Genomic DNA, 17,853 nt, shown 5'->3' on the forward strand with positions numbered 1-17,853 from the left:
GTCACTGAACAGGGATGGCGGGGTCACAGGGATCGCTCAATTAGCGTGCGAGACAAAAGGCCCAGCATTGTCCGGCCCAGTCCCCATCAACCCTCCCAGCCGAGCAGCCACCACAGTCAAGCCCCACTGCCAGCTACCAGAGTGTGTGGGGGCGGATGGATGAGTGTGTGTGCCTGTGTATGTGTTTATATATATGTGTGGGTGTGTGTGTGTGTGTGTGTGTGTGTATGTGTGCATAAGTCTGTGTAGGCGTGTATGTGCAAGTGAGTGTTCATAATGTGTATTTGTGTGTGTGTGTGCATGTTTCCTATTTCTGTGTGTCTCTATACCTGCCAGGCTGTCTATTCACTTGTCTGTCTGTCTGTCCTTCTGTCTACCCATCTGTGTGGATTTGTTCCTTCCTGCCAACCTGCCTGACTGTATGTCTGCCTGTCAGTGCATTGTTGTCATCCTTGCTCCAAAAGGACAGCGATTCAGTATACTGTCACAGATTATATACTGCTATTCATATGGCTCCAAATACTACACATAATGTTCATCTTACATTGACAATGGTGTTAAAGTTAAAGGGATATTGCTCTTGATATAGATGTCGGTAGAATTGGCATCTGGAGCTGTAATTAGCATTTTTTCTTTGATGGGCCCTAACCTAGTCATTGAGATGTAGGGCACTTTAGTTAGAGAGAGGCACTTCAACTGCCTCTGATTATGAAAGAGATAACATGCACTCACATAGACTTACACACACATACACAGAGGGAGAAAAAAGAGAAAGAGAGATCAGAAATCAACTGCTCTCCATATAGCAATCGTAAAAAGTGAATAATGTGTGTGTATGCTGTGCGTCTGTGTTCTCTGATCACATGACGGAGTGTGGGTCTAGGTGAGTTTCGTTCAGTAGGAGAGGGGGCTCCTGGGGGAGAGTGTGTGGAGGGGGGGGCTGGATAAGACTTTAAGCTCTGCTCGCTTTGTTGTTCCAGGCACGTATTCCCATTGCTCACTGGTGAGGATCACGGTAACCTACTGTCACCAAGATAGAGGGGGCTCGCTGCCATTCAAGTTCTGTTTTTGAATCACGAATATGTAAAATAACAACAACAACAATTTCAGTCACTTCCTGGGAGGCACATGATCAAGGAGTGGCAGCTGCCTGTTGCTATAGGAAAGGCAGATTTCTCTTACTCCCTCTCTCCTCCTCTTCTTTCTGTCATCCTTCCTATCCCCTGCTCGCATTCTCTCTTTTAGAGACCGAACCTCGGTGATATCATTCACAGTCTTGGGATTTGGACCACAAAGAAAGAAGATTAAAATGGATATCCAAACTTTAAGCATGAACCAAATGGGAAGGTACCGTAGAAAGAGAAAAAGTGTGGGAGAAAGATAGTGATATGAAAAGTGTTATAGTCATAGAAAGTAAAGCTTTACTTAGGACATGAAATACCAGTGTAGTACAGTATTTCCAGGACAAATGCCAGCTCTCATCACTGTCACAATCCAACAAGGGTTCCATTTGACCTCCCAACCTTTGCCTGGGCCCATGTTGAACCAGAGTCACAACAGTTGGCCCTCCAATTAACATGTGAACGCAGCAATGGCTCCAGCTGCTCTCCCCAAGCATCTGCTGAGTAAATACTGTTATCAAAATAAACATGCCCCCGAGACCACATACTCTTATATCTGTACCAGACTCGTTTGCATATACCATTGCTGATTATCATAGAAAAACTCCTTATGCTAATGCGAGCATTCCAGTTTGTTATTCCTGAGCCTCTGCCCTTCACCTCACCTCCTCCGATCTCCACCCCCCCGCCCTTCCTCCCCCAAACACACAAACACACCCATCCCCAGGTCCTATCACCAGTTTGCACTTCACTAATGGTGGCCTTTTGGTGCCCGTTAATTGCCCCATGATTATCTTTACGCTCTCCAAACAGTCACACGGTGCCTGGTGTCCCAGCAGACAGACTGGCCTGGGCAGGCCGGGGGAGGGATGGAGGAAGGCTGTAGAGAGGGCTGGGGAGAGCAGAGCAGGTCAGGTCAGGAGGGCCAGAGAAGAGACACCTAGGGCTGGGGCCAAGTCCTGAATCCAGGGAGAGGTAAGACCTTCTGATGGCTGATCTAAGCCTGCAGAAGGCAGCTCCAACCTGAGTCTGGCAGAGAAGGGAGAGGAGGGCAACATATCACACCCCAGTGTGTTGACTCAGGTCCTGCATATATTTGATTAGCGGTTATCCAATTGTAGTAGACAGTTTCCTGTTAAGAGAGGTGCAAAAGGTCTAAATAAACAGCTTACAGGGCTATTAAACACTAAATAGGGTTGTCCCCAGCCCCTCGTCTGAACCTTAGCCCCAGCCCTAGCCCACGAAGGCATCCTAGCCCTAGCACCAGCCCAACCCCCTGACCCCATAGACCAAATGTGTGTCACAATACTGCAGTGAGGTGACTGTGCTAGACAATTGTGTTTGAGATGCAGCTACGCTCAGTTTTGGGTCATGCTACGAAAGAGTTAGGTCTTAATAAAAAACATCAGAAAGAGAAAAAGAAAGAGTGAGACAGAGAGAGAGAGGTTCACTGTAAAGCTCAATTTGACATAAAAAGCTTCCTATCCTATCTCACTTTTATCTTATCTTACCCGGAGGTGCTATTAAGGTGTGTTTTGGCAATTTCATTTTCAAGGGAGATCAAAAAGTGTGACTAACATGTGTTTTCAACTTGCAAAAACACATGCAAAAATGTGTTGTTATTAGATTATTACGATGGCCATCTCATTCCCTTTCATCAAAGCCATTTTCCCCCATACTTTGCAAGCACCAGTAGGTCTAAGATGTTGACACAACTTTTTCTATGTTCACACGTTCTTTATGTGTTTCATTTGTCCTTTGTGAGGAACATAGAGGCCGGAATGGTGGTACTTATGGCGGAACAATTGGTCTGCTTGTCTAACAGTTGGTCCCTACAGAAGGCATGGGCTTTAAGTAGGAATAAATCAAAACCCAAATGATAACGATGCACTGACGAGAAAATGGCCGATAACCATGGCAACTGCCTCTTCTGTCGACTGTTCGCGAAGGCCTAAGCACAGTAGGAAACATGGTGGTTTGCCGGCGCCAACCCGCCACTAATCAGTGCATACCAACACCTCCGGAGCGACCTCAGTGCCATGCTTGCTAACAGATGTGTGTGTGTGTGTGTGTGCGGACGGTGAGTGTGTGCGCCTAGCGTCTCCTCGCTGTGACACTACTGTCCCACGCCGTAAACAACTGTGGATTATGGGACGGGACCCGGTCTGCCCACGGAGGCCCTGTCACTCAGGCAGAACGCTCGCACCGAGATGCTAATAGTGTGTGTGTGTGTGTCAAAAGCCAAGGCCTCCCACTATGTCTGTCACTCACTTCTTGAAACAAAGAGAGCACCATTACCCTTTCTGTCTTCCTGTAAGCGCCTTTCTGTGCACAATGAAACTGTTGAACAATGTATTGAATTTCTATGCAATTGCTTAAACTATGCCATTTTCCTTTTTATAGATGGATGTGGGGGGAGTCGAAAGCATGCAGCTTGGCTAAATGTCAGAAGAGAGATAGATTATGGAACAGAGAAAAAAGTGTACACAGCAAGTTTCTTTTGACAAGGACAAAGTGGATTTCTTGACATCCTCATGAGGCCACCATGTCCTCAACAATAATTTAATAGGCTATCTAGCCAATCACAGCTGCCCCTACTCGGTGATCAATAGCCAGCAGAGAGAACTGAGCGATGTGTCCAGATGTGTCACAAACACAAGACAGCTGATCATCTTCAAAGATTCCCAGCCAGACACCAAACTAGAATCCAACTCTTAATCAAAGAGATGATGACACGCACACCCTACACGAGCATGCCAGTGCCACATCCAGTGCTAATCATCCGTCAGCACACACTCTGTCATCTCCGCAGTGGAACAAACACATCAGAGTTCAGTTCCTTAGGCTGTTTGGAGGTTTTTGCTTCCATAAAGCATCTCTCAGCGACACCTCCCCACGCCGAGCCACCCTCGGCCCTGCCACACTCGGCCCTGCCACCCTCGGCCCTGCCACCCTCGACCCTGCCACCCTCGGCCCTGCCACCCTCGACCCTGCCACCCTCGACCCTGCCAAGGAGCGCTGCAGCATTCTCACCGGCAGCAATGGTTTTGGTGATGGTGGGGGTGCTGGGGGGGGGGGGGGGTCTGTGCCAGTGCAGATGCCCGCAGACGGACCACCTTGCCTGAGAGACGCTCGAGCTGTCTGAGGGTTCCGACAGAGCTCTCCATCACCCAGCATCCCCCCTCTTCCTCCATCCTCCTCAACCCCTCCCTCTGCCATCTGTGACACACACACACACACACAGATACACACACACACACACTACCACCATCACCCACCAACCGAGGCCCAAGGATAGGAAGCCACGTTAGCATCCTGGCTAAGACCACTGTGAGGCTGACTGCTGACACACATTAAACCAGGGCTAGAGAGAGACGGAGGGAGGGAGAGAGGGAGAGTGAGTAGAGAGAGGGGCAGCCAGAGTTGCTGAGCCAGATGGTTGGTCTAAGCTAAGCTAAGCGCTGGAGATTGAGATGCCAGGCAGGTGATTTTTTTTGTGTGTTTTTTTGACAGGCAAGATAAAGAAGACCTTCCGCGGGCTGCCAGCGATGCCGTGTGGTGTGTGTGTAGCGTGTGTGATGAGTGGCGGGTCGTTGGTTGGCGGGGGAGGGGGGGGGGGGGTTGCACGTGTGTGCCCATGCATGTATGTCTGGCAATATTCCAGGTAAGCTGTCCATGTGAGCGTGTGCGCGCATGTGTGTTTGTGATATGGGACATTGGTGTGTGAGAGTGCACGCATATGCTTGTGCTTACGCTGGGACGTGTGTATGCATGTGTGTGTGTTTGTGTCTAATTGTGTGTATTGTTTGTCTGAGTTCGTGTGTGAGTGCACGTGTTTGTGTCTGTGCGTGTGTGTGCGCAAGTGTGAGTGTGTGTGTGTGTGTGTGTGTGAGTATGAGCCCTCTCTGGCTTTGCCACAGGGCTGCACTTGCATCAATTACAGTGGATGGCGATGACATGTGTAATTACAGACCAGGCTCCACTCATTATACACACTCTGTCATGGAGACTAGCAGTTACCAGCAGCTCCTCTTCTCTTCTACTCTCTTCTACTCTCTTCTACTCTCTTCTACTCTCTGACTCTCCTCCTGCCTTCTTCTCCTCCACTCTTGCACACCTCTCTTCCTTTCCTTCTGTCCTCCCCAGCTTGTTGCCAGGTAAAAGTGGCCGAGAGGCTGAGGTGAAAGTGTGTGTGTGTGTGTGTATATGGGGGGCGTCGGGGAGAATCCAAGCAAAAACACACACACATGCACACCAACACTCTCTCTCTCACACAGACGTCTCATTCGCACGTATTTGGGTACTCACACACACACACACAAGCGTGTGCACATACATCCACACGCGCACACACACACAGCCATCCGGCCTCAGCAAGCTCTCCTGCTGCTTTGTCTGATAGTGGCAGCTGCATCCAGTCTCTCAGTATCATTACAGTCACAATAACAGAGGAGGATGGAACCAAACCTCCTGCATACAGCCAGATCTCTGCTCTACCCACGTCAAAGAAACCTACTGTTTAATACAAGCATTCCCTGTAAGTGGTGGAGTAACATGACTGGTTGCCTTTCCAGCAAAATGTATTTTAAATGTGTTTCATGTAACCCTTACATTTACAGGTTATTCTCATTGAGATTAATCTCTTTTTCAAGAGAGACCTGTTCAAACACGGCATGGGGAACAATGTTTCAGACATTACTTTATGTATCTAACTGACAGGAGCCAGAGAAATTGATTGTTGATGCCAAAAGTGAAATCCACCATTAATATTTAACGCTCGGGTCTGGGTGAGGAGAATGCATTCCGTGATCACTTTGGGGAATGGAGACAGTGCAGATTTACTCATAGAGGACGAGAGTTATCTCGCACAGATGAGCCACACACACACACGTTTACACACACACACACACACAGGCACACCGACACACTTGCATGGCTGTAAGCTGTAACCCATCCAATATGCGGAGCTGCTGGAGAGCGCTCTGGGAGGCAGTGCTAGACAGCAGTACAGAGTCCTGCACGCTACCAACCATCCAATCAGTGTCTGTCGTAGCCCTCCGTAAGAGTGGACCAATCCAGTGCACCAGACATTGCCCCCACTCCCCCATGGTCACACACACACATTTAAACCCTCCAATCCAGCTGTGATTATTGGCCAGGAGCCGAGATATCTGGCTGGCTGGGGTGTGGCATCAATGGCAGGAGTGTGTGTGTGTGTGTGTGTGAGCAGTGTGTTTTTGTGTAGTGTGTGTGTGGCTGGGAAGAGAAGGCCGTTCTCTGATACAAACAGAGCAGCATCACAGAGTGTATTGACTGGTGGAGTCTTCTGCTTGGCATGCACGCTAGACGGAGAGACAGAGAGGATGGGAGCACGCAGGGGGGGGGGGGGGGGTTACTACTATCACACGAGGGAGAGAGAGAGAGAGAGAGAGAGAGAGAGAGAGAGAGAGAGAGAGAGAGAGAGAGAGAGAGAGAGAGAGAGAGAGAGAGAGAGAGCGTGACTGCAAGACAAGCAAGAACAGGCAGTCAGTGAATCATTCTCACACAAACATCTTTTGGCCCTGATCCCAAAAAGACAGATAGACAGACATAGAAAGAGCAAAAGAGAGAGAGAGACAGAGGAAGAGAGGGAGTGAGAGCAACAAGAAGACAAGGGAAAAGAGAAAGCGAGGGAGGGAGGGAGGGAGGGAGGAGAGAGAGGGAGGAAGAGAACACCGAAGTACCTCCTCTGAGACCACGTCGGGATTTCATATGGCTCTAAAGGGTCACCTCTGACAATGAGAAACTCTATCAGCAGCACAATAGCTAGCGGGGGGGTGTTTGAACAACTCAAACACAGCAGCACATCTTCATCACAACTGTATGAGTGTAATGACACCAATAGGACGTACCCGTGCCTGGCTGTCATGGTGATAGTAATGTGACTGACTTGGGTCCCCTGGGGGTTCCTGACTGAGCCGCACAGGTAAGACACCACCAAGGTGAGCTCCCACCATCAGTCCTGGGAGGAGAGGCAGAGAGCGTCTGTTAGACTAACACAATGTCCCCTAGGTAAGCTCCATTAAGTATGCCTTCTATTGTGGACTTGTAATGAGTTCTTGCAGCACGGTTTGTAGGCAGGGGTGGGGGTGTATGTGTGCTGGCTGTAGACAATGACAAGTCAATAACTGTCCATGTGTGAAAGCGATCAATGTACTTAGTCTATAGAATGAGTGAGCTGTGAATAGACTGCCTGCTAGTCTTTCTGTCCTGGTTACCAGGGTACCAGTCACCAGGCTCCACTCAGGAGTTAGGACATCGCCATTCAAGGTGCTGCTTGCCTTCACCATGACCTTTAATAGCTTATTGATTCTTATAAAAGCAACATTGGGCAGACTCCAACCCTCATTTGTGCTTTTCCGCATTCCCTATTTTTACTCTTTCATGTCCCTGGAATTATCAGGGTCACGGTTGTTGTGGTAACATGTAGAAGAAAATAGCTGGCTGGCTTTCACAGGTTTAGTGAGAGAGAAGAAAGGAAAAAAACAAGCATGAACATAAACACGCAAACAACTCCCTTATAGGGTTAAGAGTGTGTTACATGTTGAAACATGGAATCAAGAGTGATTTGTCTGAAAGGGTAAAAGGCATAATGGCTTTTAATCCCCCAGTGGAACCCCCAATCCTAACCCCTCCACCCAGCACCAGCTCCCAACAAAGACCATGGCTCGGTAATCAGTTGTCACATCTACTCCCTGGCTCCCCACTGCAACCTGGCCAGTCTATTGTCATGTTGCCATAGACTTGTTAGGTGAAACCAAATTTCACATGTCAATTCAATGTGGGTTGCCCTGGTGATTAGTCGATCTCCCTAATTCTGCCCTTCTCTGTATCTGGCTCTCCTCCTTCACCTCCTCCTCTCCTGCCATTTTCCACTTGGCGGAGCAGGGAATGGGTCTTTGTCCCGGCCATTCCCAGCAGACATGTCAAAGATGCCCCTCCCCCTCTTCCCCGCACACCCCAACACAAGCTTTTTCGCTCTCTGGTACCCCTCTCCCCAGCGCAGGGTATGGGGGGGTTTGGGCATGGCGTGGTCGGTCAGAGGGGTATTGGGTTGAGTCATGCATTGGTGGTTGGGCAGGGGTGGGGGGATGGGAGGTGGCGGGGTGAAGGCATACAGGCACACATACGGGAACACCCTTCCCTCCCACACTGCCACACGTGCACCCTGGCTGGTAATTACCATCACAGCAGCTTCTGGAGCGCAGGACGCCGACAAGGGGCCCCTAACTCCTTTAGACAAGGGCCACAGCACTCCCAAGGCCCACCCTCTTTGTCCCCCTCTCCCCAAACATGTATTAGTTTTGCTCGTTTTAATGACGTTGATCAGGCGACCATCCTCACGTTTGTCCGGCTTGGTTTGGAAGGTGAAGGCAATGCTACATCACGCCGCCATCTTTGAAGAGGCCCTGGAAGACGCCACACACACAGCGTGACTAGCTAGTGTCAAATTTACTTTTTTTCCTTTTTTAATCTCTTCAAAGCCAATTAGGGATACAGTTATGACTAAAACCATGAAAATGAAGCATGTTACCATAATTCCAGAGAGGAAGACCACAGGGGCCAAGAGAGTTTCCACTAAGTAACGATGATGGTCGATATCAAGTCTTGCGCCTTAACGCCATCTTGAAAACTGAATGGACAGATCCCTTAAAGTAGGGTTCCTATTGAACCAGGGGAAAAAAGAAGTCCACACTTTCATTGAGCCTTAAACAGGCACCTTCCTAATCATCCCTCGTCACAATTAAGCCCAGCAGACAGCGGCTAACACTGGATGACATCTTAAACCTGCCTCAATGCCCCTCCCCTTCCCATCCCTCCCCAGTGTTCAGCACCAACCAAGCATTACATAGACATACATTCAGCAGGCAGGCGGCTGCCCCCCTCCCCTATACACACACAAACACGCACACACTATGGAGAATAGAATTGGACAACACTGGGCCAGGCCAGCCCAGACGATTTAGTTAGCACTTTATCAGACCCCACAAAACGGAGACGCCTCATTGAGCCTAAATCTGATGGTAGTTCCCTATAAGAGCAAAACAAAGACCAGGGTGGCCTGGTCGTTCTTTTGTGCTGAGGCAGCGAACCAGAGAGAGGACATGCACACACACACACACACACAAACACACACACGTGCAGGACCGGCCTGCTGGAGAGGATGGACAGGGGAAACACCTGACAACAACAGAGGGAATACATATTTCCTTAGCTGTGCATTGTGTGATGAGCAGAGTTACACAAACACCGGAACAACCATGAAATGTGCATAAGGACAGTGTAGAAGAACAACAGCAGGGAATAAGTAGTAGTAGCACACATGAGTTTATATAATAGACTTTCCTAAGTCTAGCCAGAGCAATGTCTAGGACTAGTCCTCAAGGACAGGTCATGTGATGTAACATACTATTCCCTGAGAGTAGAGACTCTAAAAAGCCATCATCCCTCTCTCTCTTTCTTTCTCGGTCTGTCGCTACTACTACCATGCTACCGGCCGTGCAAGGGAGCGGGTGCTTGAATGTGTGTGAGTCTGGGTGCGTGAGCAAGTAAGGCAAGAGTGCCTGGGTCTGGGTGTGTCATGAGTGTGTGTAGCCAGGCAGAAGCGCGTGTGAATGAGAGTGTGTGTGTGTGAGTGGATGTGTGGATGAGTGCTCAAGTGAGTAATGCACATGGGAGGCAGGAGTGTGCCAGCAGCGAATCTCCAGTCAGGCTATCAGATAGACTACAAACTACTACTGCTAAAGAAGGTAAGTTGAGTGAGCCAAATTTAGAGGGCCAGAAGGTCTACTTCTCCTGATTCAACTGTGCACAACACAACTACAGTGATCCCTTCCTATTATGGCCCTTGCAAACGACTGTACAAACAATGTACACAGACAAACCCAGATACAGTATTTACACCATTTGAATAAATAATCATGAGAAAGCCCAGATCCAGATCAAAAGAGAGTATTCCTCAATGGGGATATGCATGGTAATTAACAGTACACTGATTGAGACCCTAAAATAGTCTGCTGCCCTCCCTCCCCCCCGTTCCTCTTCTCATCTCATGTGGCCCCGTGCAGGCTGCAGGGGGAGCCCCAGGAGTGGGAGGGGCTATGGCCAGGGGGGCTGGGGGTGGGGGGTCTCCATGACAACGATGAAGTTGAAACTCCCTGCAAGAAGGTTTGAGGAGGATGGGCGTGGAGGAGGTAAGGGGGTTTTGGGGAGGAGGTTGCTGTGGATTTGGGCTGAACTCTTGACTCCCTCCTTTGGGGCAGTGGGGTTGTTCCAAGAGATGAGTGTATTGTGTCTGTCTGCTTGTAAATAAATGATGACACCAGGGACATAGGGAAGAGGGAAGGGGCGTGGTTTGAGGGGAGAGAAGCAAGGTTGTAGTGCCACGAATTAAAAGGGACAAGATGACATAAGGACACTGCAGGGATACCTGGGTTTATCATAGACTTCCTCAGGTTCAAGGCTGGCGGCACACACAGCACTGCTCATTCATGGTGAGCTTAACGCAAAACGTTCACCACAGAGCCCAGTGGCTGGTCTGGGGGGGTCAACTGAGGTACGAGTTGAAGAGTCGCTACGTTGCACACTTTTTAGTTCCTTCTCCAACTGCAACTACAGAGTAAATACAGTCTGTATCATGTCAAAGCCGTCATCAGGAATATACGGGCTGATCGACATACTGACAAATGGTTCTCTATTTCTTATCTTCCCGGAAACTGTACAGTCCACAGTGTCTTTGGGCAGATCGCTTTGAAAGAGTAGCTGTCAAACAGAACATTAAAATGTATGAGCTTTGCTGCATCAATCACGCTCTGGAAATGGTGCTCCCAAGACCGAATCAATTTCCATGGTGCAAGTCCATCCAGTACTTCTGATGGTCCATCTCACACTGTGTTCTAGTCTTGCTCCTCTCTCACTCCTGTATTTGATAGCAGGAGAGGGAAGATAGGGAGAGAGGCAGGGGAGAGAAGGGTGTTTGCGTGCATGTGTGTGTGTGTGTGTGTGTGTGTGTGTGTGTGTGTGTGTGTGTGTGTGTGTGTGTGTGTGTGCGTGCGTGTGTGTGTGTCCTCCATTTCCAATATCACAGACAGATGTGTCACCATTGCAGGCTACATCACACTACATACACACAGCTGACCCTCCTGGACCCAACACCTCTCTCATGTGCAAGCACACACACATCAAAACACACAGGCATCCATTCTGTTTCACTCCAGTCACTTGTAAAGTTGCGATTTACACTTGTGTACTAAAAACAGCTTGACACAAACAAACACATTAAAAGTCCAGACAGCTAAGGCCTTCAATGTGCGTTAGTGATTTTAAAAAAATTATTGAGGTAGACATAAACCTAATAGTGAAACAAAAGATGCAGCCGTTAAAGGTTATGCAAAAAAACAATGTGGTTAATCAAGCTACATCGAAGCAGATGATGCCTGAGGACTTGGGGGCCAGGTGAATCTGCAGATCACCCTGTACCTCACCCTGTGTGTACCTACAAGGTGTGAGGTCTGCTGAGAGGGAGTCCTTAAATCAAGCGGGGAGGAAGGGGATCCCATTTGCATTGTAAATAGACCATGATAATCCTATTTACCTAGTTTGGTGCTTTTGCTGCTGAGTTGAGAGAGGCTGGGTGAATCGGGGCTGGCTGTAGGGAGGCTGGGCGGAGAGAGGTTGGGTGGAGCTGGGTAGAGAGAGGTTGGGTGGAGCTGGGTAGAGAGAGGTTCGGTGGAGCTGGGTAGAGAGAGGTTGGGTGGAGCTGGGTGGAGAGAGGTTGGGTGGAGCTGGGTGGAGAGAGGTTGGGTGGAGCTGGGTGGAGAGAGGTTGGGTGGAGCTGGGTGGAGAGAGGTTGGGTGGAGCTGGGTAGAGAGAGGTTGGGTGGAGCTGGGTGGAGAGAGGTTGGGTGGAGCTGGGTGGAGAGAGGTTGGGTGGAGCTGGGTGGAGAGAGGTTGGGTGCAGCTGGGTGGAGAGAGGTTGGGTGGAGCTGGGTAGAGAGAGGTTGGGTGGAGCTGGGTGGAGAGAGGTTGGGTGGAGGGGAGCTGGGTGTTTGGAAGACAGCAGCTGGACAGCAGCCCAGACAGTTCCAGAATAACGCTCTAATACCCCAACCACTCTCCCTCCCTTCCTCCCTCTCCCTTCACCCAACTCCCTCATCTAAATGCATCTCGCAGAGACAGCACCCTCCGCCCTTGACCTGCTGAGAATGGGGTACGGAGGGGTACAGGGGAAGGGTAGGCAGGGGGAATTTAACACGAGGGTTCCACATTCCTCCAAGGTGATAATTGCCGTGGCCACAGGCAGGGGGGCCATCAAGCGCAGGGTAAACAGTCAGAAGGCCCCCACCCCTTCCTACAGTCACCCTGCCATCCCAACCAAGGCCCCATTCCCACCCTCCAAACCCCTCTGCTTCTCTCTCTGATCGACACTCCTGGCAGACTGCCGTCCCCCGGCTGAGTTATGGCCCTGACAGCCACCGCCCCGTCTCATCCACCAGGGCTCATGCAAGCTCTGGGAGGGTCCCAGCTGTTAGCTCCTACTTGAGCCTATGGCAGCCAGACAAGCCTCTTCACACCTACTAGCAACACAGCAGACAGGCAGGCAGCCAGGCCATTAAACAGGCTGGGGGTATCTGAGGAGATGACCACCAGCGCTCCAGCAAACATCAGCTGAGTTTAATCACCCCCCTCAATCATCTCTCCAGCTCTCCCCTCCCCAGTGGATGGGGAGCGGGCCCTAAGCAGAGAGTGATGGATGGAGTGGACGAGTGTGCGCCGGGGACTCCCAGACCTGCCTCTGCTTCTCCACCTCCACTGGGAAAGAGAGAGAGAGAGAGAGAGAGAGAGAGAGAGAGAGAGAGAGAGAGAGAGAGAGAGAGAGAGAGAGGGGGGGGGGGGGTCCACACTGCTGCTCCCTCTTTTAACGTTTCTGTCATCCATCACTTCATACCACCATCACTCTATCCTCTGACCAATCTGTTACTGTCTAATCAGAAGCTGTTACATCCTGAGTCCAACCATGCTGGTGGTGGGTGTGTTCTAACGGTAGCTGAAGGTGCCAATGGAGGAACGAGGAAAAGGCGGAGGGAGGGAGGGAAGGGGGGGGGGGGGGAGAGAGGGGCAGATGGTCAGGTTCAAGGTGTTCAGTACAACACAACAGAGTGTATATCTACGGCTAGGTGGGTGGCTGGGTATGTGGTTGGAGGGGCATTGTTTTAGCTGAGCTAGTAAGATCTGATTACTTTTAAAAAGTGTGTGTGTGTGGGGGGGGGGGGCTGTGTTCCAGATGAGTTGGCAATTTGAGTTAAGAGACATTGGGAAGGGGATGTTGGGTGGGGGAGGGGTGATTCAGTTCAGTGGGTTAGTGTAGATCAAGTTAGGTGGGAGGGGGGGCTCGGTGTCGGTGTGTGCGTGTTTCCTGATTTGCGCCCACATGTGGTCCCCCCCATCACCCCCCCACCCCCCCACCCTCCCCCCAGCCACACACTCAGGGAGCTTATAAAAAGCTGAGGTGGTGATTAAGAAGCAGGGATAATGGCCTCCACAAAACCAGGAATGCGTTTAACGGCTGCAGCGGCTCGGGAATCGTTCTAAAGCGGAACGCCGCTGCTAATATCGGGAATCATTCCACTGTTCTGAAGCAGGATTGCATTTACTGTAACATAGACCTTCAAACTGTAGGTCTACATGGGTATTAAGGTGGATTTTCAAAGGGAGAAAGTGTAGTCATCCATGAGAGGCAGAACCGGCGGAGTAGCTGTATGATTTATGTCTTCCTGCCCTGACGGGTGACCCTGGGAAGATTTGGGTTGCCTCTCTGTGGCAGTGCTGACCTGACTACCGGGTTTTACATTGTTGGAATATTGTGAATCCCACCAAATCCCGGATTAGAAGAGTCAAGCACACACACACTCTGACTTCCCCTCTCCTCCTCTGAGGCGCACGCACAGACACACTCTCTCTCTCTCTCTCTCTCTCTCTCTCTCTCTCTCTCTCTCTCTCTCTCTCTCTCTCTCTCTCTCTCTCTCTCTCTCTCTCTCTCTCTCTCTCTCTCTCTCTCTCTCTCTCTCTCTCTCTCTCACTCTGATTCTCCTCTCCACCACAGAGACACGCAGAGAGAGACAGATACACACACCGCCTTCCCTTTTCCTCCTCCCAGACACACAGAGATGCACACACACACACACTCTGCCGGTAGAGTTTCTGCTGCGTGCTCAGCACAGCCAAACCCCATCACTTTCCTCATTACAGGAGCTTCATGGCTTTTTAGGGCTCTGTGCTTTATCAGGGATTTTACATTTCCCAGCCTGCCACTTGACATGGCTCACCCAGCTGTCAACAATCAGGCCCTGAGAAGGGGCCAGCCTCGGTCTCCAGGCTGCACCTTGACTGGAGTGGAGCACCTTGGAGCCACAGCTCCTGCTAAGCCTCCATAATTACAGGTCACCGATCTCTCGCCCGCTTCCAGCAACAGAGAGAGAGGAGGGAGAGGGACGCGCACAGGGCCCCCCGAGGATCTGATCTCCCCGCTAAGTCGTTTGCATCCCACTCTGAGTGTGTGTGTGTGTGTGCGCGCGCTTGTGTGTACGTGAGGCCACGTACAGCGCGAGAGCATGTGTGCATGCTTGTGTGCATGCATGCCTAGTTCTCTGCACAATTCCATGCGTGTGCACGTTTGGTTCACATGTAAGGGCACAGGCCCGCATGCACGTTTGTGTCCATACGCTGCACTGTATGCGCCTGCGTCTGTTTGTCTAATTGAGAGGTAAGCAAAAATGTTGCCTTTAAAGTTTCCAATAAATATCCTGCCCGTAATTTCAAACACCTGCCCATAAAGCCCAGAGGAATGCTAAATGAAACCAAGTTTGCAGAGGCAGTCTCCTGTCTGGGCTCTCACGTCAAGACAGCAGGATTTGTAATGGTTGTAACTAGGATTAGGCCGTCCAAGCAGAACAGGAAGCGGGAAAACAGCACAGTAACAACACACCACTTTACTACTCAAACACACCTCGAACTAACATCAAACACCAGACTTTTCATCTAGCTAGAGGTTACTCAGTGAAAATGATGCCAATGATGCAATGCAATTATTTATGTATTAATGGTTGAAGGAATGAATGAGTGGAAAAATTATGTAATGCCAGAGCAGTGAGACCTCTTTAGAGGATGTGTCATGGGCTTTTACCAGTCCCGTGGTGCTGTGAAGGGAACTGTTCCCAGAGCTCTGTCTCCCAGACTGAGAAAAATATAGTCAGACAGATGATCACTGCACCCAAAACACAGCTCACTGACCCCTTCAACCCAATGACACACTAGCTAGCCACCACATTAACACGCACAGGCACACACACACAACATTGTGACACACACACACACATTCAAACACAGTCTGACATGGGGTGGGGGTTGGGATGGGGTCGGGTGCAGGAGGGAGGGAGGGAGGGAGGGAAGTTGTTGAACTTGCTCAGCTTTGGGACCCAGGGCAGGGGGTGAGGAGCTGACCCCAGGGCAGGGGGTGAGGAGCTGCTGTGCCCCATCTCTGGTTTCGATTCCCCCAAACTCCTGACGCCTTCCTCCCCCTGCACCTGTCGACCACCAATAGACCCCCTGCCCAGACCATTTCAGCACGGTAAATATATGGCCATGCTCACTAGCCTGGCCCAGCTAATTACCACTGGCCCCAAAGGCCAGGCCAGGCCAGGCATTTAGCTCCTGCCATGCTTAGCCCCAGTCCCTGGTAGTTTATCTCACACTCCTCTGCACAGCCTGGACTGCAGGTCCACACAGACCCTGACAATGTCATAGTCCACCCAGAGATTAAGTACCCCTGTCTACACGCAAGCATGAATAATAAAGCTATGACTGCAGACATGCAAGCAAACTGCAGCATGAGTCATACACACTCGTAATCCCACAGGCATCTGCACGAAGGGCATCACGCCAGCCTTTGCAGCAGCAGCAGTTGTGAAGAAAGCATGCAATATTACTCACGTACGCTAATCGGAAGCATCGTTTTGCTCGCATACATCAGTTAAAACATTTATGATAAGAAGGCTTGTTTTCACTTGGTCTTTCAGTCAGTATTGAACTATGATGTGATGAACTATTTAAGTTATAGGTACCGTGCAATAACTTTTTAACAAGATTGTATAATATATTTGAACCCAGTTTACAAATTATAGTAGCACACGTTATGACAAAATATGATATGCTTATTCATAAGATGCTGAATTATAATGATAGATAACATCAACAATTCCTTCTGAATCGATGCAAATACATACAAGTTATTGGTATTTTATCCAACCATTTATGTATCTCAGCCACTGAATTTGAGAGTGGAACTCCATGCCAAGAAATTCAGTACAAATTGTTATGTATATTGCAATCCATTATGAAACTAACAGTTTATCCACATACTAGGTTATCTAAAAGAGGGCGGACAATAACAAATACCACGTGACCGACTGCAGCACTTTCAGTCTAGACACGGAATTGTCGACTCAAAGCATCCTCGCTGTCCCGCGGAGGAGAGATGCGCCAACTGATCGTCAACACTAGGATGTTACACTCCAGTCACCGGTATTTTTTTAATGACATAAAATTATTAATGACGTAAAATTGTTTAAATTGTTAATACGATGCACAAAAATGCGCTAAAGCTCTTTGTAACAATCTCAGCGGTTAAGTATCCACTTCAGCCGGTCTGACGCGTTTCCAACCCCCCTCTGTTTTCTGACAGAGGAACCTGCCATTCAGACTGAACTCGACTGTGTCACTTGTCTCACTGCCGAACATCCAGATGTGCCCACTATATCCCTGAAAACACGACACACTCGGATTTCAGGAACACCCTTTTCACAATACCAGCTCTATTCGTTACTGCGTCATTGATGTCAGATGGAAAAAAGTATGGCACTGCATCTGAACTTGCGTGGATGAAAGTCACGGTTTTAAAAAGCGCTCAGTCAGCACGCGACTCACTCAGTCTCCAGTGTGTCTGTCTCGCCTGCGTGGTTCTCTCCTGCATCCATCAGCGAACATCACTTCTGAACCTGCAGCGGAGCATCCTTTAGACAATAAGGTTCTGGACATGCAAGTCAACCCGTCCTGCGACATGTTCTGAGTTCGGACCCGTTGATGTCACTTCCTGTCAATGTACTACATAACAAGCCAGTAATCCAGAAATAAAATAATATAATGAATGGAATTTCTTTCCAGTTCAAACGGCGGACGAGTTCACAAGGTCACGCAAAACAATACGTAATTGAGATTTATGCCGTCTTGACATTTGTGAACATTTAAAGTGGTACCTAACGTCTCTCCGATCATCCGGTGACACCCGCCCGTTATACTTTATATAATCTCAGTGTGATCCAGCCCTATCCCTTCCCTCACCGATATGCAGTCGAGTTGCATTTCCTGGTGCGATGTGCGCATTTACGTTGAGGACATTATGCAATGGAGGCAGCATCATCACCTACTGTTTTAATCTAATATGCAACATTAAAGAAATAGTTCAAGCTGACAAGCAATAATTACAGAGAAAAAGGGAGTACACCCCATGAATGACTTAACTTTCTTATACCAAATTACATTACCTTCAAAAATCAGTGTGTGTCTCCTTAATGTTATGCATGTGGTCTTGTACTTAAAATGATAAGAGTTTGGCCTTACATAACCGTGGCTGTTGACCC

The 17,853-nt window shown here is 49.4% G+C and overlaps 1 long non-coding RNA gene across 1 annotated transcript in view; it reads right to left on the bottom strand.

The window, feature by feature from the left end:
- The window catches only part of LOC134032634 (uncharacterized), a 73,161-nt gene extending 55,618 nt beyond the window's left edge, over window positions 1-17,543 (bottom strand). Inside the window, exons 1-2 of the long non-coding RNA XR_009932039.1 lie at window positions 17,141-17,543; window positions 7,013-7,122 (exon numbers count right to left, since the gene is read on the bottom strand). This is a non-coding gene — a long non-coding RNA (uncharacterized LOC134032634). The remainder of the gene's footprint in view (window positions 1-7,012; window positions 7,123-17,140) is intronic.
- Between the last annotated feature and the right edge of the window lie 310 nt (window positions 17,544-17,853).

The sequence above is a fragment of the Osmerus eperlanus genome, chromosome 13, assembly GCF_963692335.1.
Source record: "Osmerus eperlanus chromosome 13, fOsmEpe2.1, whole genome shotgun sequence".
Lineage (NCBI taxonomy): Eukaryota > Metazoa > Chordata > Actinopteri > Osmeriformes > Osmeridae > Osmerus > Osmerus eperlanus.